The sequence below is a fragment of the Oryctolagus cuniculus genome, chromosome 2, assembly GCF_051225735.1.
Source record: "Oryctolagus cuniculus isolate XC-2025 breed Fujian yellow rabbit chromosome 2, ASM5122573v1, whole genome shotgun sequence".
Classification (NCBI taxonomy): domain Eukaryota; kingdom Metazoa; phylum Chordata; class Mammalia; order Lagomorpha; family Leporidae; genus Oryctolagus; species Oryctolagus cuniculus.
The window spans coordinates 33125757-33148449 of record NC_142868.1 but is presented as its reverse complement, the minus strand read 5'-3'; the positions used below and the strand labels follow the sequence as shown (position 1 = coordinate 33148449).

At 44.2% G+C, this 22693-nt stretch overlaps 1 protein-coding gene across 4 annotated transcripts in view; it reads right to left on the bottom strand.

Moving 5' to 3' along the window:
* The window catches only part of KLHL5 (kelch like family member 5), a 140518-nt gene that overhangs the window by 55828 nt on the left and 61997 nt on the right, over positions 1-22693 (bottom strand). Inside the window, exon 1 of one of the 4 annotated variants that reach the window (XM_051842461.3) lies at positions 19504-19856. The exons of 1 other annotated variant lie outside the window; for it this stretch is intronic. The gene's annotated coding sequence lies outside the window, so the exon portion shown is untranslated. Of the gene's footprint in view, positions 1-12467; positions 12615-17845; positions 17867-19503; positions 19857-22693 lie in introns of those variants that run through there. 2 more of the 4 variants (XM_051842462.3, XM_089325323.1) reach the window with 2 other exon arrangements.

The window sequence follows — 22693 nt, the reverse complement described above, 5'->3', positions numbered from 1 at the left end:
GTATGGCTCAAGAAAGCTACCTACGGCTGGGCTAGGACCACCTCTTGGGTATACAAGTACCCTAACTAATAGTGACCCAAGTTGTTAGCAAAACAAATTATCTCAACATGGTTCTAACTTAGGCAAATTGATAAAGGAAATACAAATCAATCATACTGAGTAGTTACTGTGAGCAGCACACTCTAAGGCACTGCTGGGGAGGGGAGGCCTGCAGTTACATACATTTTAGCTTCTAATTCCCAAAATAAATCTAGTTATTGAAATAAAAAGTATTTGGTGAGTTAAAATAAAAAACATTATAATGCTACAATAGGTGCTCAAAGTCTATTCCTATAGCAACTGATTCACACAAAAGGCAATGCCTATATTAGCAGACCAAAAAAACAAAAAAAATCCATCAAAGCTACGTATATTTTATCACACAGCTCTTAGGAGAATGAGAAACATGAAAGGCCATGTTCAGTTCCATGCCAAATACTAAGGGGAAAACCATAAAGAAGGGAAAGCAGATACCAGAATGTGGAGAAGGCTTCTAATAGGAAGAAGTTGCTTGGGCAGATTGATGACAGATTTCTATAAATAAGAAAGACATTAACAAAAGCATGAAGTGTACTGCCAAAGGAGGGGAATACTGATCTCAGTGTGATCAGCCAGCCATACCTAATCAATTTTAAGGAGTAAATCAGTTTAAAGAGAAAGTTAGATGGATACGCTAAAATAAAATGCCCGAGCACTAAGTACAGGTGTTAGTAAGTGGACTGTTGAACAGGGCAATGTTCTAGAAAATTAATTTGGTGGTAGTAGGCAGGGTACATTAGAAAATGAAATGACACCTCTCCCTCTCCTGGGACAGACTCCCTCCCATCATCAAACACCTTTCTAGTTCTACTCTACCTATCCAACTTTATCTCAAATTATTTTCCAGCAGAGACATACAAGCTTCATCTGTCAAGAGAGTCTACATTGTGTTGCTCCCTCTTTTATAATGCTCTTTGTGCCCCATTTTCCTTTATTTTAAAATGTAACTCACCCTTCAAGGTTTAGCTCAAGAATTACCACCTATATCAACACCTCTGCCATAATTCTGCCTTGTGGTTCTCCTCAGGGGTAACAGGAACAACTTCCCTCTCCCCAAAGGATTGACTTTTAGTTGCTGGGATCAGAGAGTGCTCTGGGCAGTGAATGGGCAGGGGCCAGAGAAAGCAGGATGCTGGTGCTTCAGACTTGCTGCACCACAGCTCTGGCCCCTCTTTTTAACTTTTTTTTTTAAGATTTATTTTTATTTATTTGAAAGACAGAGTTACAGAGAGAGGCAGAGACACAGAGAGAGAGAGATCTTCCATCCGCTAGTTCACTCCCCAAATGGCTGCAGTGGCTGGAGCTGTGCTGATCCAAAGCCAGGAGCTAGGTGCTTCTTCCGGGTCTCCCACAGGGGTGCAGGGGCCCAAGGACTTGCGTCATCTTCTACTGCTTTCCCAGGCCAAAGCAGAGAGCTGTATCGGAAGTGGAGCAGCTGGGACTAGAACCAGCGCCCATATGGGATGCCAGCGCTTCAGGCAAGGGCGTTAACCCGCTACATCAGAACGCCAGGGGGCCCCCCTTTTTTTAAAATTTTAACATAATAATTCTTTTTGATTACCAGCTTTGAATCAATTTTTGTAAGCTTACTGGTCATTTTGACTAGTTTTCTGAGCTACCTACTTATATTCCTTGCCTATTTTTCCCTTGACCATTTGTCTTCTCTATATCACCAAGTAGAAGCTTTGTTTAATATAGATATTAACTCTGTCTTGTTTTTTTTTCCTGAATATTTTTTCCAGATGGATAAGAATTAGTGCCTGTTCCTTAAAAAAATTTTCAAAATTAGTGTTTAACATACAACACGGCCGGCGCTGCGGCTCAGTAGGCTAATCCTCCACCTGCGGCCCTGGCCACCCTGGGTTCTAGTCCCGGTTGGGGCACGGGATTCTGTCCCGGTTGCCCCTCTTCCAGGCCAGCTCTCTGCTGTGGCCAGGGAGTGCAGTGGAGGATGGCCCAGGTCCTTGGGCCCTGCACCCTCATGGGAGACCAGGAGAAGCACCTGGCTCCTGGCTTCGGATCAGCGCGATGCACCGGCCGCAGCGCACCGGCCACAGCAGCCATTGGAGGGTGAACCAACGGAAAAAGGAAGACCTTTCTCTCTGTCTCTCTCTCTCTCACTGTCCACTCTGCCTGTCAAAAAATAAAAAAATAAAACAACATACAACACAAAAGTGTGCAAATCATAAGTGGAGAACTCAGTGAATCATCAGAATATGAACTTAACCATATAATCTCCATCCAGGTTCAGAAACAGAATGATTACAAAAAGCACTCAAGGAGTCCTTCTCATGTACTTGCCCAAAGGTAATCCCCACCCTCAGTATGAATTAGTTTGATCTGCTTCAAAACTTAATACCAATGTACTCTTTTGTTGACTACTGTTTGGAAATTAACATCTTGTCTGTAGCCACTGATGAGGATTTCACAGATATATAGTATTCCACTGCATAAATATTTAGCCACCAAAACCATCCTACTGCTGATGGACATTTGAGCTGTTTCTATTCTCAGACTTTTATAAATAATGTACTATAAACATTTTTTTTTTTGACAAGCAGAGTTATACAGTGAGCGAGAGAGACAGAGAGAGAAAGGTCTTCCTTCCGTTGGTTCACCCCCAAAATGGCCGTTACGGCCGGCGCACTGTGCTGATCCAAAGCCAGGAGCCAGGTGCTTCCTCCTGGTCTCCCATGAGGGTGCAGGGCCCAAGGACTTGGGCCATCCTCCACTGCACTCCCTGGCCACAGCAGAGAGCTGGACTGGAAGAGGAGCAACTGGGACAGAATCCAGAGCCCCAACCGGGACTAGAACCCAGGGTGCTGGCGCCACAGGTAGAGGATTAGCCTAGTGAGCTGCGGCGCCGGCCTATAAACATTCTTATATATGTGTTTCTGACTTATGTGTACATTACAGTTGTGTGTACGTGAATATAGACCAGAAATGAAACAGCTAAGTCATAATATACGCACATGCTCTTCTGTGATTGCTGTTAACAGCTTATACTCCTACAGGCAGCACTTGAGAATTCTAGTCATTTCACATCCAGGCAACACTGGTATTGTCAGTCTTTTTAATTTTAGTCATTCTATTGGCTGTGCAGTGGTATCCCATTTCATTTTTCCTTATAGTTCCCTGATTATTAATGCAGTAATTTGTTATATTTATTGGTCACTTGGATATCCTCTGAAATGGCTATTTAAGTCTCTTGCTCTTTTTTCCTATTATCTTCTTGATTTATAAGATTTTATATTTCTGCTACTTTCTTTATAAAAAATATAAACACCAGCACTAATGCTTCTTATGGCATAGAATTCAGCATTTAAACACTTTTTCTTCTGCCCCGTCAACTTTTGCAGAACAGAAAATAGTTTTACCCCCAAATTTATCCAGTTACGATAAATTGCCTACTTCCTAGGCAATTATTTGAGGGACATCAACACATATCAAAAATCACATTGTTAGGGAATGGGCATTTAGACTAGTGGTTAAGATACCCATGTCCCATATTTGGAATGCCTGAGTTCAATTCCCAGCTCCTGCTCCTGACACTGGCTTCTCATCAGTGCAAACCCTGGGAGGCAGTTTAAGGAATTAGTTCCCTGGCACCCAAGTAGGAGACCTGGACTGCATTCCTAACTCTAGCAGCTGTGGGCATTTGGGAAGTGAACCAGTGGATGGAAGATTTCTGTCTGCCTCTCATTTAAACAAACAAATAAATTATATTGTTATCAAAATGATCCTCACTGATTACTCTAGGTAAATGAGATCATTCACTCTCCTTCTGACTCTCCTAACTTCTTTGAGAGCACTAACTGCTACCTGATACACTGGAGCTCAATTCTTTATCCTCCCTACACAGTAAGCTCCACTAGAGCTTTGCTCTCGGCCATCACTATAACCCCAGCACGTAAGCACCTGGTTAACAGTATGTGCTCAACACATTTCTCTGATGAATGAATGAATCCAACAATCGTAAGAGCAATATCAAAAGTATATATTTGAACCATACACTTTTAAAATAAATTAAACTCAACATTAAATATATATGTAGTATATATATTACATATATTAGAGGAACATTTACCTCTGGTGGCAAAATCTTTTCAGTATTTTTTCATCTTGAGAGAAAAATCACAATAAATCATGCTGAGAATTTCTTTGTTGCATCTCATTGTATCTCATTCTTAAGGCATAAAATTCTATCATTTTGAAACTCAACAGCTAAATAGCACATGTCTGTGCAAACTGATAGAATGCTTTTTTCAAACTGATTATAAAACTGTATTCTGTATTTATTTTAATAACCTTGCTTTAAGTTAAACTTGAGATACAAAAATTCACACATTATTTTAGATAGATAATAAAAGAGTCAATTATGAATACATTTTTCAAGTTTAATTAAGGGACCCACCTGCCATTCTACTTCAAATCTGTTCAAATATTAGTCTGTGAATTTAAAAGATGACACTATTCAGTACTGCAATAGAAACACAGGAATGTCATTAACAGAGTGTAGATGAGCTCACTTCAATACAAGCTTTTAAAGCTATGGCTTCATGTAACTATTTGAGAAGACAGACAGAATGTTCCCATCTGCTGGTTTATTCTCCACATGCCCTGAAAGGGCCAGGGTGTGGAGGATGCGGAGCAGGGAGCAGGACACTCAATCCAGGTCTCCCACATGGGTGGCAGTAATCTAATTACTTGAGTCACCACACTGCCTCCCAGGGTCCCCATTATAGGAAGCCGGAATCAGAAGTAGAAGTGGAATCAGACCCTGGTATTCCAACGTGGAACACGAGTTACCCGTGGCTTAACTGCTAAACTAAACACCTGCCCTCACTCAACAATTTAAAGCACAGCTACTTGGTAACTTCTAAGGGTAACCATCACTATGTAAATCTCTCTTCACATAGAAGTTTTTCAATAGCAGCATTTAAAAGTAATCAATTCCAATGGATCTATTCCTGTATTTTTTTTTTTTTTTTTTTTTTTTGACAGGCAGAGTGGACAGTGAGAGAGAGAGAGAGAAAGAAAGGTCTTCCTTTTTCCATTGGGTCACCGCCTAATGGCTGCTGCTGCCGGCACACCGCGCTGATCCAAAGCCAGGAGCCAGGTGCTTCTCCTGGTCTCCCATGGGGTGCAGGGCCCAAGTACTCGGGCCATCCTCCACTGCACTCCTGGGCCATAGCAGAGAGCTGGCCTGGAAGAGGAGCAACTGGGACAGAATCCGGTGCCCCAACCAGGACTAGAACCTGGTGTGCTGGCGCCGCAGGCAGAGGATGAGTGAGCAGCGGCACCAGCCTATTCCTGTAGTTTTAAGCATATAATATGCGTCAGAAACATCAAGATTTAATTTTGCTACACTAACCCAGCAGCACTCACCTCCCTGAGTTTTTCCTCAACTATAAAAGCAATAAGTTACAATCACATGATTTCAAACAGCCCTACAAAATATAATAATTCAGGATATTTTAGAAATTTTGCCAAATTAGGTCTTCCATCAGAATTTGGCTTATTTTTAAAATTTGAACACTAGTATAATTCCACTAACATTTAAATTCCACTTAACATTTAAAAATATGATGGCAGAACATGTTGATTACTTACCTAGATTAGAAAAGATTTCAGATTTACTTTTCCTTAACCCTAATTTTAATGCCAGAAATATACCAAATTTTCTGTACCTCTTCTCCAACCTCATAGAAAGTAAACATTATAAATGTAAAAAAGCCCATATTTATGTAAACTCAATATATATTGGTTCTGTATACAGAACACACACACACACACACAAGACCAAAAAATCCACCAGGGCAGGGACTGCTACATCCCTAACAACTTGTACAATGCATGGTATTCAAATACTTACTGAATTTGAGTAAAAACAAAACCAAATAAATTAATGGCACAGACCTTGACTTGAGAGATCTTAAAATCCAGCAGAAGAAGGTCTTGAGTGAAACTTACTGAATGATTAGTGAGTGAACAGGAGGTTCTTGAGGATTTAGTGGTATTAATATGGCAATGGTGAAAATGGATTTGTGAAGGAAGATATCATCGGTAGGGAAACCAGTTAGAAAACTCTACAATGTGAGAAGAACAATTTAAGCTTGCTCACAAGTACCAAGATCTGAAAGGAAAACAGATGTTAAAGATATTACAGAGACAAACCTCATAGGAAAATTGTGGCAAGTGGACAGGAAGACACCGAGAACTGCATTTTGAAACCTGGGTGACCAGAAGAAAAATGGTAATGTTAACATAACTAAGGAAGTAAAGATATAGTATCAGAAAGATCAAGCATAGTTTTGGCCAACCTTGGTTTTAATCACATATCTTGCAACCAAATGGCTAGGAACAGTGGCCAATAGCTATTACTTCAAAATCAGCCTAAGATATCAAAAACTCTATGTAAGAAATCAAGAGTATGCATTGATGAACCCTGGGCTGTTACTGGTTATCTGTGAATTCTTGTCACTACTTACAACAAACATATGACACCAAAATTTCTTTTGTAATTACAAAGACTAAAAATACACTTTGAAATCCAAAATTAAGGTCTCCAGTACAGTGTTAAATCTTCCATGATAAAAATAACTGAGAAATAATTGACTGAATCAGTAAATGATACTCTAAAATAAATATCAAATTTAAATTCAGCTCCAACAAGCTAAGAGATTTGCCTTTGTAAACCCATAGTAGATTGAAAACTCAGATGTCAAGAACTATAATATACACTACAATGAAAACTGAAGTATGGTTTTAGGGTAAAAGCCATCTAATATAAAGATATCACTTCTTTGTGTTCCCTAATTAAAAACATTGTGATACATACCTATAAGACGAAGACAAATAAATTAAGTGGAGTACATTTTCATCTTCAAAGTATATTATGTCCATTTACCAATATGGATCATACAGCATCCTAAACTCTTGCTCAAATAACTCAATAAATTTTATCAAAATTACTCATTTACTATCTTCTTAGACTGGCAATGCTATGAAGGTTACAGAAAGGACTATGGCTTTCAAGGCACTTACAGGACTGACATTTAATTTAAAAACTGCAATGCAGCATAATAAAGACATGCAAGGCATGCACAGGATAAGCTAAGATAGCAGGCAGAGCTACCATATCTGCCGAGGCCAGAGATGTATTTCTAGACAATCTGGAACTCTGAGCATAGTGAAAACCTCCTATAACTGATATTTACATACCCTTAAAGACATTATCCTAACTTGAACACATAAACGCACATTCATTCATAAATCTTTCCCATAGGGTAAGTATTTGATATAAGTCTCCTAGTGAGTTTGGGTCCTCTGTCTTGCCTAAGCCATGCTCATAATGATCCATCATCTATGCTTTCCATTTATGGTTTCTATTAATGGAGTGTGAACTTAAAAGCATTTGTGAAAAAATATGAATACAGAATCCATTAGATCACTAGTCTGTCCACTTTGGGAAAAAGCTTGTGCCAGACTGTAAATGAAGCATTGGTTTCTTCTAGGAGGACTTTATAATGGAAAAAAGAAAACTCAGCTGACCTGGTGTGCTTAGTGATGCAGTTTATTTACATTCTGGTATGTGTTCCTTATTTCCTTGAACACCACTGATGGTCTAAGACCAGAGTAGCTGGTTCATAGATTGAGAGCCACTAATGTAGGCTTTGATGACTCTCCCCTTAGTCTTTCTTTACACTCAATTTACATGTTTATTAATTTTAAAAAATTTTATTTGAAAGGCAGAAAGCCAGAGAGGGAGGGAGAGACAGAGATCTCTGCTTGCTCATTCCCCAAATGCCTGCAACAGCTAGACCTGGGCCAGGCAGAAATTGGGAGCCAGTGATTCCACTGGAGTCTCCCACACAGGCATCTTGGGCTTCATCCACTGCTTTCCCAGGCACATTAGCAGCGAACTGGATCAGAAGCAGAGCAGCTAGGACTCAAACCATCACTCTCACGTGAGAGTGAAGGCGTCCTAAGCAGAAGCTTAACCTACTGCACTGCAGCACTGGCCCCTCTAATATTTTATAATTATTATGACAAGTTAAGACAGACTTGTGAATAAACACAACCAACAGGCAAGCACAGACGTGAGCAGCTATGTAGCAGCCTGCTTAACCACGAGAGTGTGCAGAGGGCCCTGGGGACAAGTACATTTTGCAGAGGGAGGAGTGTGCATCAGGCTAAAGCTGTGAGCCAATTCAGAGGAAGCCGGTTGAGAAGGCCTCTGTAGTTAGCTTCCCACACCATCATCTATTAGTGGCATCTTAGATGATGGATCAGGAAGAACCACAGTCAATAGTAAGCCACTCACCAGCCAGCTGTATATTTTGGGCAAATACCTGTACCTCCTTGATCTTCTGTTTTCTCTTTACTAAAATAGGATTAAGGGGCGGGCGCTGTGGTGCAGCGAGTTAACGCCCCGGCCTGAAGCGCCGGCATCCCATATGGGCACTGGTTCGAGACCCGGCTGCTCCACTTCTGATCCAGCTCTCTGCTATGGCCTGGGAAAGCAGTAGAAGATGGCCCAAGTCCTTGGGCCCCTGCACGTGGAAGACCCAGAGGAGGCTCCTGGCTTCAGATTGGCACAGCTCCGGCTGTTGCAGCCAATTGGGGATGGGAACCTCTTTCTCTGTCTCTCTCTGCCTCTCCTCTCTCTGTGTACCTCTGACTTGCAAATAAATAAAATCTTTTAAAAATAAATAAATAAAATAAACCTTTAAAAATAAATAAAATAAATAAGATTAAGAAAATACTATGTCTAAGTATTGAGTACGGGTCTGGATTTGTAACAGCAGCTTCCTAAGTGCCTACATGTGCACAATAACCTCTGAAATACTTTTACAACGAATTACGAACTCACCTCCTCACCTTACAGATGAGGATGCTGAAGCGAAGTGAGGTTAAGTGACTTGCCTTGGTACCTACAACTGCTGAATACTACGGTTTAATCTGAATCCAGGACCAATGCTAAAGATACCTTCAGTACACCTCACTGCTTCTTGCTTCTAAAATACTTTCATGTGCTACTCACAACTGCTTTGAGAGGCAGGTGAGTTGTTATTATCCCTACTGTATATATTCAGGAGACAGACTTGTACAAGGTTAGGAGTCTAGTAGTCGGTAGTAGAGCAAAGACACATTCTTTGCCTATAATATCTGACCAAACTAAAAGCTATTAATGCTCTAAAAGAAATACTGAGTACTTGAAGAACACATCCCTTCTTCTATAACAGAATATCATTAAATTCACCATAATTGCAACTAAATGCCAAAATAGCCCTTATTCACCAAATACAAGTGTTTCACAGATTTTTCCCTACTCAGTTCCCTCCTAATTTCTGCCATTATTTCTTATAGAGCAAGTACTGACCCATAATAATTTATCAAAGTATATCTTCATCTCTAAAAGATCTAACCATACAATATCTGATAGTGGAGCATGGACATTTTTAAAATGAGATAAATTAATAGATTGTCCAAGCGCATCTATAAAAATGATCACGGTTTATATCCTAATAACATGATTATAACAAAAGATTTGCTTTTGAAAACAGTCTTTTGGCTTGATGACTTATAACAAACAAAGGTTTCTTTGCTTTCTACACCTTAGATTTTTGTAAATATAAATATGTGTCTGCTGCAGTACAAGGATAAAAACTGAAATACCACCCAGATGATGGGAAACCACTGCTGAATTCTTGCCTGATCCATTATATTCGGCGTGTGCTCAGACACCCAACTGAATTATGTGTCATAAAAAGTAACAATCTGGATAACCATAATTTGGTCTTTTATGGACCTGAACCAAATCCAAAACTGCTTCTCTTCCATGTAGTTGGATGGTGTTGGGGGTGGAAAAAGTAATCAGCACTCTCCAACAGAAAGTGGCCTCGGCTCTGTAATGAGCCAATCACAGATCAACTTAAGTCTGTTGCAGGACCAATCAGTTTATAATTTATATAGTTAAATTAGAACAAGATAAGCCAGGTACAGGAAGCATCACATCATGAAAGACAACTTAAGCTAAGGGAGAAAATGTGGATTGCCCTGAGCTGCTCATAATTAGAAATGGTTAATCACTACAAACGTTAATTAAACCAGTTACCTATTAAAGAAAACTCCCTGCTTGCCCTAAAACCAGGCCTTAAGAAAAGAAGCCATCAATAAACTGTTCTATAATTTAACTCCAGCAAAAAGCAAAATGGGCACGTTAGTGAGTCATATGGCGCTCAGTGGAAATTAGTGAAGGCATGAATTTCCAAGTGTTAATCACACATTTGATTATATCCAATTTTCTCTGGAGGTCCTTCAGGGTAGTCCTCCCAGCCTTCCATAAGGGAAGGGGATGACAAATAGGCTTAGAAGAAACAATGTCAAGGGACCTGGCTGAACCTGTCTTGCAATTGTAAGCTGCCTGGGGAGCACAGAACTGAGTATTCCTTCTTTCTACTTAGAAAAATATTTCCCACAAAGAAAGGCAAATATTAAGTTGAAATGAACATACTAACTTTGAGTCTAAATCCTCTTATCCACTGTCCATACTAGTGTCAAAATAACCTTCCACAGTGCAATTCCTGACTATATTACTCTACTTCAGACTTTATTTCTTTGATTTTCATTACCTTCAAGATAAAATAAAACCCAAAATCTTTAGTGTAAAATTCATGGTTTTTAATGATCTAATGGTCCTTACCTATATTTCCAGCTTCATTTCCTCTGGACCTGCTTCATACTTTACCCATTATAGAGTTTAAGAAAAAAAATATTATTCAATACTTCCAAAGTGAAAGCCACTGTGGATAATACAAGTGTGAGCAGAGTTAAACAAACCCTTTTTCTTTTCTGCATTTAACCTGCAGGTACCTCTCAAGCTCTGTTCCCCTGGCAATCTGTAGAATTACATGTCAATGTTACTAGGCAACATTGCTTATTGTAAAAATGATCCCCTGATTGGCAAACCTTGCATAGGCACTTGGGAACTACAAATGAACTATAAATATCTCATAAGGAAGCTTCAGGTTTGACTTTCCCAACTGTGACAACTCTCTTAATTGGCATACATTTCGGAAACTAGGAAGCGAAGTCAATGGAGCTGACTTCTGTGGGACATAGTGTGTAAGGCTAAGGCGGTTCCTGCACCCACCCAGTGCGAGCTTCTGAGATGTCTCTGGGTAGCTACACAAGCTGGTTGTGTGAACCGCTGAGAGGCTCACTCCCACTGATGAGAAACATGTGATGTTGCCCCGCAGGCAAGCTGTGATCCTGTCTCACAGCCTTCTGAGTAAACAAGTCTGCAGTAGTTTTCTGATCTAAACGTTTAGTTGAGGCAGGCATACGGACTAGCAGTTAAGGAGTCAGCTGGGACACCCACATCCCGTGTTGAAGTGCCTGGCTTTGAGTCCTGGCTCAGTGCCTCATACCAGTTTTCTGCTAATGCACACCCTGGGAGGCAGCAGGGGATGACTCAAGTACTTGGATCCCCACCACACGCTTGGGAGATGTGGACTGAGTTCCAGCCCAGCCCTGGCTGTTCCAGACACTTGGGGAGTGAACCAGGAGATGGGGTGCTCCCTCTCTCTCTGCCTTGCAACTAAGTTTAAAAAAGTCACAAAACTTATTTAAAATATATACAAATGTTTAACTGAACCTTTCAAACAGACCCTTTAATTTGTACAGCAACAATATAAAAACATCTTAGAATGATATTCTTGATTTTCTACACACTAAATCCAAACCCTTTTCCCTTTTTGTCTGCTTCTTTGGCCTAATATACACATTCCTGACAGATCACCTAGTCTCATTGTGTAGGTTTTATTCACCTTCCTCAGTCATCATTTTTTTCTGTAATTCCCTCTTTTCAGGCAACATACATCGTTTCTCCATAGTTCCTCCCTTCAGTTTTCTGCTCAGGTGAATGAGGGGCATTTTTCAACCAGGAAGAAAGGAAATACTGCACTGATAAAGAATGCAAGGCGGGGGGTGGGGGTGGGGGTGGGGGCTGGGGTATGGTGTAGTGGGTAAACCACCACCTGCAACACCAGCACCCCATATGAGCACCGGTGCAAATCCTGGCTTCTCTACTTCCAGTCCAGCTCCCTGCTATGTGTCTAAGAAAGCAGCAGAAGATGGCCCAAATTCTTGAGCCCCTGCCACCCACATGGGAAACCTGGATGAAGTTCCAGGCTCCTGGCTTTGGCCTGGCCCAGCCTTGGCTGTTTCGGCTATCTGAGGAGTGAAGTAGTGGATGGAAGATCTCTCTCTGTTTCTCTCTCTTTCTCTGTAACTCTGCCTTTCAAATAAATAAATCTTAAGAAAAAAACAATCCAAGGGAATTGTACTATCTTTTCAAAGGAAACAGATTTATTTTAGCTCACAATTTAAGAGGTTCACGGTCCAAGATCAGGTAGGTCCCAGTGGCGTGGCAGTTTGGTGAGGCCAGGCAATGGCTTTGGCAGAGTTTATAGAAGGAAGGATCAAATGACAAGCCAGGAAGCAAAAGAACACCTGGGCTCCACTCAGGCTTATATTATCAGCCAGCTGGAAAGAACTACCTTACGAGAGCATGTCTCCAATAACCAAAGAGCCTCCCACCAGGTCCACCTCCTAAGCACCATAACTGGATTAAGTTCTACCTTCTTAGTACCATTAACTTAAAACTTTGGGGATTAAACTTCTTCATAAGTCTAGGAGTCATATCCTATTCAAATCATAGCAGGAACTTTGCAAGAGAAGCTAAGCACACATGGCTAACAGGAAATGAATGGAAATGTATTGATAATAAAAATAGATTAAGATAGCGGAGAGATATGGCAATAGCATATTAAAATGTAAAATACCCAGACTGAGGGCCTGTGGTATGACGGGTAAGGCTGCCGCCTATAGCACCAGCTTCCCATATGGGCACTGGTCCCTGTCCTGCTGCTTTGCTCCCCCTGTTAATGGCCTGGGAAAAACAGGAAAATATGGCCCAAGTGTTTGGGCCCCTGCCACCCAGGTGAGACCCAGATGAAGCTCCTGGCTTTGGCCTGATCCAGCTCTGGCTGTTGCAGCCATTTGGGGAATTAATCAATGGATAGAAGATTTCTTCCTCTTTTTCTCACTCTCAGCTCTTTCCAATAAATAAATCTTAAAACAAAAACAGAGTGCATCTAGGAGATCAGCTTGGATAATAGCAAAGACCGGGAGTAAGGGAATCTATGAGTGCCCCACTTTTCCTACATAATCAGTCCCGAGGAGAAGCCAATTGTAAGACAATTCAGTGATAGTAACCTGGGCAAGGAAGAAAGGATAGATGAAGGGATTACAATGCAGATGGCATCTGCAAGTGCTCAGGGTAAATACAAGCCAGCTGCAGCTCTCCTTTATTAGCTTGATGATCTTTATCAGCCACTAGAACTTGCAAGCTGATGTTAATTGTGTTTCTTTAACCTCAGGTTTCTTTGATTGCAAGCTATTAGAACAGCCTCCTTTGCCACTATAAAGTTGCCAGGTATCCTAACTTTTACTTTGGCCAGTTCCATTATTTTCATACTCTGACGGTGGTTAACCAAAATGTGGTTAACAGAAATTTTAGATCTGCAAAAATTGCTAAAGGCTCTGGTTCAAGTGTGTGAACTTGAAAGACACCTATGTCATAGCAAGATAGAGAAAAAAATTAGTCAACAGAGAGAAAAAGGATGAAGTATATATGGAGAGAGAAACTGGCAAGAAATCATATAGACCTGGCAAGAGAGGAATTAGCCCTCCCTTCCAACTTTCCATTACTGATGCCAGTTCTCTCTGGGGCCCAGCTGTATTTCTTGCTCTTGAACTGTGGCACAAAGCTATATTCCTTTTCTAACAAAACATTCTTTTGGATTAAGCTAATTTAGGTAATTTTGTGTAACTTGTCATGAAAAAATCCTTAAGGCTAAACAAAGCAGGGGGTGTATCACTATATATACACCAGGGATCTTCAAAAAGTTGATGGAAGGGGTAGGCACTGTGGTACAGCTGGTTAAGCCGCTGCTGCAAACACCTGCACCTCATATCAGTGTGCGGGTTCCAGTTCCTGCTGCTTTGCTTCCTATCCAGCTTTCTACTAATGCACCTTGGAAGGCAGCAGATGATGGCACAAGTACTTGGATCCCTGACACCCATGTGGAAGACGCATCTGGTGTCTAGGCTCTTGGCTTCTGCTTGAGCCATCTCAGGTGTTGTAGGCATTTGGGGAGTGAACTAGCAGATGGACAATCTTTCTCTCTCTCCCTCTCCCCCATCTCTGTCACTCTGCCTTTAAAAAAAGAAAGCTTTTTAAAAAATTCATGGAAATGCAAATTATTTTTAAAAACTATGCATGAGAAAAAACTATGCATGAGTTTTTAATTTTTCTGTATCAAAATAAACATCTTATTTTTCTATAAACATTTAAATACTCTTATCCATGTGTGAGTGTGAGAGAGAAAAAGAGGGAAGAGAGAGAGAGAATCTAGTTTTATCATAGTGAAAAATCCCACTAGGGGCAGCACTGTGACGCAGTGGGTTATGCTGCAGCTTGTAACACCAGAGCACCGGTTCAAGTCCAGGCAGCTCCACTTCCTATCCAGTTCCCTGCTAACGTGCATGGGAAAGCAGCAGAAGATGGACCAAGGACTTGGGTTCCTACCACATGTGGGAGACGCAGATAGAGTTCCGGGCTCTGGCTACAGCCAGACTTGCCTTGACAGTTGTGATTGTTTGGGGAGTAAATAAGAGGATGGAAGCTCGCTCGCGCGCGAGCGCTCTCTCTCTCTCTTCCTCTGCCTTTTTTTACAGGCAGAGTGGACAGTTAGAGAGAGAGACAGAGAGAAAGGTCTTCCTTTGCCGTTGGTTCACCCTCCAATGGCCGCCGCGGCCGGTGCACCGCGCTGATCCGAAGCCAGGAGCCAGGTACTTCTCCTGGTCTCCCATGGGGTGCAGGGCCCAAGCACTTGGGCCATCCTCCACTGCACTCCCTGGCCACAGCAGAGAGCTGGCCTGGAAGAGGGGCAACCGGGACAGAATCCGGCGCCCCAACCGGGACTAGAACCCGGTGTGCCGGCGCCGCTAGGCAGAGGCTTAGCCTAGTGAGCCACGGCGCCGGCCGCTACTCTGCCTTTCAAATACACCCCAGGTTCTAGTCCCAGTTGGGGCACTGGATTCTGTCCCGGTTGCTCCTCTTCCAGGCCAGCTCTCTGCTGTGGCCCAGGAAGGCAGTGGAGGATGGCCCAGGTCCTTGGGCCCTGCGCCCACATGGGAGACCAGGAGGAGGCACCTGGCTCCTGGCTTCGGATCTGCACAGTGCACCAGCTGCAGCGTGCCGGCCGTAGCAGCCACTTGGGGGGTGAACCAGCAGAAAAAGGAGGACCTTTCTCTCTCTAACTCTGCCTGTCGAAAAAAAAAAAAAACAAAAAACCTGCCAAGGGCCAGTGTTGTGGTGCAGAGTGTTAAACCACTGCCTGCAATGCCGACATCCCATAATCCCGTATGGGCACCAGTTTGAATCCTGGCTGCTCCACTTCCAATCCAGCACCCTGCAAATGAGCCTGGGAAAGCAGCAGACGATGGCCCCAGTGTTTGGGCCCCTGCACCCACGTGGGAGACCCCAAAGAGGCTCCTGGCTTTGGTCTGTTGTGGCCACTTGGGGACTGAAGCACTAGATGGAAGATCTCTCTATATATATAGCTCTAACTTTCCCTCTATCTCTAACTCTGCCTTTCAAATAAATTAATTAATTAAACACACACACACACACACACACACCCTGCTAATATTGCCCTAAAGATAAAGAGAGAACTCAATGATAGCTATTTTCTGTTGGAACTGTAAACCCCCCAATCATCTTTCTATCCTCACAAGATATAACACAGTGCCTTATACACATTTAATAAATGTTTACTGAATGGACATACAATTTAAAAAGGATGAAATTCACTGGACCAAAATAGTACATCTCATTGTAGAGTTTTTGAAAGCATTTCATTTCAAATTAACAAAAGATCTTTAAGATTCCCATTAGCATAATGCTGTCTAAACACACACATACACAAAGAAATGCTGTTTTCTCTTTGCTGAATGGAACACTGGGAGAGAGAACTTGGATGTGAGTTATTCAGATCACAGCACTATGAAGCCACTGTGCACAGACTCCTCCAGTTCTCCTCTGGCACATGGGAGAGCTGCGCGTCCCCACCTCCTTGAAGTTAGGTGCAGTCGTGACTTGTTTGGCCAATGAAGTGGCAGTGCAAGTTACACATTTGACTTCCATATTAAAGCCTTTCAGGACCAGTGGACAACTCACTATATGCTTTCCCCTGGCAACAGCGGAAGTGTGTGCTGAGATGGGACCTCTGACAAGCTGGGTACCAAATGACCACCTGGAACAGAGCTCTTAGGCTGACCCTCCTCGGGCATGGCGTGAGGACGAAATAAACTGTTGCTGTTTTAAACTACTGGGATTTGAGGGTTTTTTGCTGCCATAGTGCAACCTACCCCACCTCACGTACTCAGCAAACCCCTTTCTCACAAACGGTGTGAAGAGAAGGAACTGCTCCGGCCCTCAATTTCTTTTCAGAATGGCAACCTTTTGCATAGCGCTGAATCATTTGGAGAAGACTTCTCTCTAATTCAAACATAGGAACTGAGTGCACTGGTAAATTTGGGATCAATTCCTTATTCTCTCAACTCCGAGTACCTGCCACCTGGAACTCCGGATTCAAATACACTTGAATAAGGTGCCGCTCCCTGCCCTCTGTACTCAGGGATGGAACACGTGCAGACACTGAAAGATTCTTAACACATTATTTCATCCACATCCTTTACTCCCTAGGACTTAGCAGCGCCTCAAGATTTACTCCATGAAAGAACTGTGCATTGTTGGGCCCGGCGCTGTGGTGCAGTGGGTAAAGCCACAGCCTGCAGCTGGCATCCCATATGGGCGGCAGTTTAAGTCCCGGCTGCTCTACTTCTGATCCAGCTCTCTGCTGTGGCCTGGGAAAGCAGTAGAAGATGGCACAAGACCTTGGGAGACCTGGAAGAAGCTCCTGGCTCTTGCCTTCGGATCAGCCCAGCTCTGGCCATTGTGGCCATCTGGAGAGTGAAGCAGTGGATGGAAGACTTCTCTGCCTCTGCATCTCTGTAACTCTGCCTTTCAAATAAATAAATAAATCTAGGAAGAAAGGAAGAAAGGAAGAAAGGAAGAAAGGAAGAAAGGAAGGAAGGAAGGAAGGAAGGAATTGTGCACTGTCACAAGGAAGGAAGGAAGGAATTGTGCAAAGTGGTTCATTGACTTGCTGGAAACAATCCGGCACATTAGTAGCACAATTTCAGATTTTCCAGCTTCGGATCTTTAGTGGTTCCTACAACGTACCGTGTGTCCTGAGGTATCTTATGACTACAGAATTTAGGATTTGATAGTAAATTATTAGTAACAATAGTTTTTGTGATAAAAGAAAATGTCCATCATATATTTACACCCAAGGATAATTCATTACACTCACTCCTACAGTACTTCTTGCCTCAGCCTAGTCTAACTCACAGTCATCCTGAACCACAGAACAGGCAAATTACATTGAGGCCATGTGGTCCAACAGGTAACTGGCAGAATTCAGGGGCGAAGCCGTTTTTCCTTTTGTTACACAGTATATTAAAATCCTGGCTTTTTAGGTTATCTTCACTTCAGCCCTTACTACTTAGCTAGGGACCAAATTTTTTGTTCTGCAATTCTTAGCAAAGCTCAGCTGCAATTAATACTCACAAAGAACTGCCTGAAGGAAAGGCACTCCAAAATTTCTACAGCTTCAGTGGGTGTCAAATTGTGTTCCATCATCAGCAAAATCTGGGAAATTTCAGACTATGTCCCTCTGTAAAAGGACAAACTGCATATACCACTGTAAACTTCATTATGTAGTTAAAAAAAAAAACTATTCAAACTGTCTAACTCAGCTATCTCTGCGCTGAGCTCAGATTCTTATTTCAAGAAATAAACTATTACCATCTCATCCCTTAGGTCACAGGCTGGGAAATGCTGTTCTAGATCATTCTAAATGTTCTGACTGGATCAAGTGAAGTCTTCAGAGAACTTATCCTTAGAGTTTTATGACTGCCTTTATGGAAATACATTGTACAAAATCTTCTATTTCCTGTAGGAATATTTTCAAAATGTTTTCAACTATACCACAAACCTCCCTTTTTATTAGGGCCTATGAGAAAATGTTCCTGTCAGGCCTCATTACTAGAAAATGCCTTGCTTGGGCAGAACTGCTTTGGATTTCTGTTTCTTGGAATTATAAAACACACTGAAACTCGCTTTGTTCCTCTCTCCCCCCTGGTTCCTAAGAAGCCCAAACCTAAACTGTGCCTCATCTCTAACACAGGACCATTTAGCATGCACTTGGTGTTGTCTTCCCCTTCACGTTCTATGCCATTTTTCCTACTCTATCTCACTTTTCCCACTTAGAAAATTTAGTTTGTTCAGCCCTACCACACCACATGGACACTACAACTGCTTCCAATCAATTCTGGAGCTATCTGTTGTATAAGCTAAGTCCTGTCCTACAATTTCACATTGATTTCTCCCTCCCTGACTTATCCAAAAACATCAGCGTATTTGCTTGTGAGTAGAAGTACTCATATTAAGTCATGGCAACCCCAATAGAGCATAGGAAAATCATAATACAGTCAAACCACTAAGTTCTGGAAAACCAAACAGAACGTCATTATTAGTGGTCTAGTAACCAAAGACTAATTAAGCTGTTTCTCAAGGATGTATTGCGTGCCAGTAACTACTAGTCCACTCGGCACCCAGGTCTTTTTAAAAGAGAGGCACATCAAACACTGCCGGGATGCAGAGGAGGGTGGGGGGAGCGCCCTTTTGAATTTCGTGGATATTTTTTTAAAAAATCAAATGAAACCATGTTTTACTTTCTGACAGAAGCAACTTCCGGCCAGCTTCTCATCCCAGAGTTGGCACTGAAATCAACGCCTAACAGGAAAAGTTGGCCGGCTCTTCCTCAAAGACCCTCTCCTACTCTCCACACTCAGGGTGTAAGGCGATTATTAAGAGACACACTTAAAAACGCAGGTTCTCCCGGCGTGGCGGCAACGATGGTGGGGGGTGTGTTGGGGGGGGTGGTCCGAAATGTTTTGCAGTGTTTTATTGAGGCAGCAACCGTCCGGCAGGGCAGCGGGGGCCGCGGACACCGCTCCGCGCCGACAACTTCGAGAGCGGCGCCGCGGCTCTGAGGCCGGCTCGGGGTTCGAGCCCCGGGCGCGCTCCGAGGAGGCGCCCGCCCCGCCCGGCACCCCGGACGAGGTGGCCGCCGAGGTTCGGCGTCCGCGCCGGCGCGCTCGGTCGCGTGGGGGTGGGGCGCGGGCCTCGGCGCGCCCCGACGCCGGGGAGGGAGTCGCACTTACCGCGTCGGGCTCCGCAAGCAGCCGCGGGTCACGGCGGGGCGGGGCGGCCCGGCGGGCGCGGGCGCGGGCGGGGAGGCTGGGGGCGGGGGCCGGCGAGCCGAGGGGAGGGATGCGCGGCCCCCCGCGCGCCCCCAGCCCCTTCCCGGCAGCCTTACCCCCGGCGCCGGCCGGCCCGGAGCGAACCTCTTCCCCTCCGTCAGGCCGCGCCAGGCCGAGGGTCAAACTCGTCGGGCAGCCTCTGTGGGGGGCGGGCGGGACCGGCAGACGGGCGAGTGGGGGGCGGGAGAGGGCCGGCTCGCCTGTCAGTCCTGGCGCGCCGCGAGCGGCTGCCGGCCCCGGCCCCGCCCCCGGCCGTCGGGCCCCGCCCCCCAGCCGCAGGCTCCGCCCCCCGGGGTGCCGCCGCCGCCTCCCGTTTGGCGGTTTCTTTTACCCCCGCTCGGCGCGCGCGGTCTCCCCGAGCCGCTGGACGGGGAGGAGCGGGATGCCTTCGGGCAGAGCTGGGGGAGGGGAGAAGGACGTCAGCCGGGGCGGGGTCTGGCGAGGAGGAGGCGGAGCGGGGCGGACCTGGCAAAGATTCCAGTGGTCCTTGGCTCCTTGCAACTGGGATAAGGGGACTTCCTGGGGGTGGGAGTTAGGGGAGGGGTCCCTCTACAGGACTGGAAGACAAACAGACGGCCGGCCTGTGTTGGCTGGGAGCATTGGGCGAACTCACACGGAGTTGGCTGTCCAGTCCAGCCTCGGCAACCGTTCTTTCCCTTTGCAATGATCTGACAACTGTGCCATCCCAGTGAGCGCCCTCAACACTGTGACCATACCCTCTGTTTTCCAGTGGTGGCACAGTACGAATCTGAACGGGCAGATGCCTTATGCATTCCTCTGGCCAACGGAGATGGACCTCCTGCACAGTAGGTGCTGAGAAAAGCACTAATTTATCCACAGCTTTATGCCTAGCACTAATCAGAAGCCCTTTGCCTGTGTGAACTCACCAGTAGCAAAACAAGCTGAGGTCTCTGCTCCCTTCCCGCTCCCCTCTTCCCTGCAGCCCCCCAGGAACTCAGAGTGGGTAAGGGGCTTCCTTTCTTCATCTTGGAGTGATGTGTAAAGGAAATGCCCACTACCCTCTGGTTCTCAAAGTGTTGCCTGTGTGCCTCCCTTGCAGATTCGTGTGCCCTGCTGCGAGCTGGCTGTGTGCCCTCTGATGGCTCCCTGTGGACATCCCCCACAAATAACATTGGCTCGCAGATGCGAGAGCATCAGCGTCCCTCAAAGAAAGGCCCAGTGCAAGCAAGTGGTCCAGAAGACTAATAATCGGATAACGTAACCAGTTGCAGCCTGGGGGAGGTTAGAAGATGGATTCAGGGATGTTTTGTTAGAAAAAGCAACAAGATGTAAAACAATGAAGCACCGACATGGGCTGCTAGTTCGAAAGGAAGCGTGGGGACAATTTAATATTGTTACAATCAGGAAGGAGATATGTCTCAATCACAAAGCTCAGGAAACGTTTTTTATCAGAGCCACTTGGAAGAGACATGCCTTCCGCCTTTGCAGACGCCCACATGTTTATTTAAAACTTATATCAGTAGCATTGTCGTTAAGTACAAAAGAAGTTTTGTAAACCCATAGTCTGAATGTTTGGAATGTGGTACCACGTTTCAGCCCGCATTTGATTTCTCAGTGTTAACATTTGTGCACATTTGCAGCCAATGACATTCTTCTCTTGGTTTTCATTTTCTACCTACTTTAGTTATTTGTCCAGTTTTGGAGGTTTAATCCATTATCTTTCTTTGGAATTGATATTGAGAGAGATGAGAAAAGCATTACAGTCACATCAGATTACAGATCAGACTGCAGAAACAAATCTTAGAATTCAGGAGTTTCTGTATGCAATCTCTCTCTCTCTCTCTCTCTCTCTCTCTTTTTTCCTGTAAATGCATTTCTTGTTCTCTCCTGCAGTCTGTTCTCTTTGCTTTCCTAGTCTGTATTTCCATCCTGTTTGTTCCATCACCCCAGTAGAAGCAATACAATAGAATACCCCTCATGATCTGACTCACCTCAGCTCCCACCACTGGTTCTCAGGTTGTTCCCTCGCACCTGACTCCTTCTGCCAACACATCAATGATGCCAAGCACTCGAGTGAAACCTTGCCATGTCCTACTATCTGGCTGGCTCTTAGCTGTGCACACAGTTGGCTCCCTCTTCCTTTTCCTGACCATCCTCTCTCAACCTGCAGGGCTCCCCATCTCCTCACTTCTCAGCACTTAGCACCACTTGGTATATACGAGGTGGTATAAGGGCCGAGTGTTTCTAGAAAAGTGGAATAAAAAGAGAAGTTGAGCCGGCGCCGCGGCTCACTAGGCTAATCCCCCGCCTAGCGGCACTGGCACACAGGGTTCTAGTCCCTGTCGGGGCGCCGGATTCTGTCCCGGTTGCCCCTCTTCCAGGCCAGCTCTCTGCTGTGGCCAGGGAGTGCAGTGGAGGATGGCCCAAGTGCTTGGGCCCTGCACCCGCATGGGAGAGCAGGAGAAGCACCTGGCTGCTGGCTTCGGATCAGCATGGTGCACCGGCCGTGGCGGCCATTGGAGGGTGAACCAACGGCAAAGGAAGACCTTTCTCTCTGTCTCTCTCTCTTACTGTCCACTCTGCCTGTAAAAAAAAAAAAAAAAAAAAAAGAAGAAGAAGAATAAAAAGAGAAATTGATTTTGGTGCCAAAAAAAAGAAAAGAAATCCATGCAACTTGTTCATAATATGCATTTCCATGACCTTTTTGAAGACTGCATATGCATAGTTTTCAAAAAATTTTTGAACCAAAATAAATTTATTTTTTCATTTCATTGTCCACCAATTTTTAATTTAATTTTTTTAATTTGGGAGGCAGAGAAACAGACAGGAGTTCCTATCCACTGGTTTACTCCCAAATAACTGCAATGGCCAGGGCTAAACCAGGTTGAGCTGGGAGCCACAACCTCAATCCAAGTCTTTCACTGGGTGGCAGGGGCCCAACTATTGAGCCATCACCACTGCCTCCCAGGGTGTGCATTAGCAGAAAACTGAAACTGGGAGTTGAGCCCAGGCACTCTGATATGGCATGTGGGCATGCCAGTTGGTGGCTTATCCTTTAGGCCAAACATCCACCCTGTTTTTCCACAAATCTTTTTTAGCGCCGTCAGATCTGAATGTTGACCTCTCCACT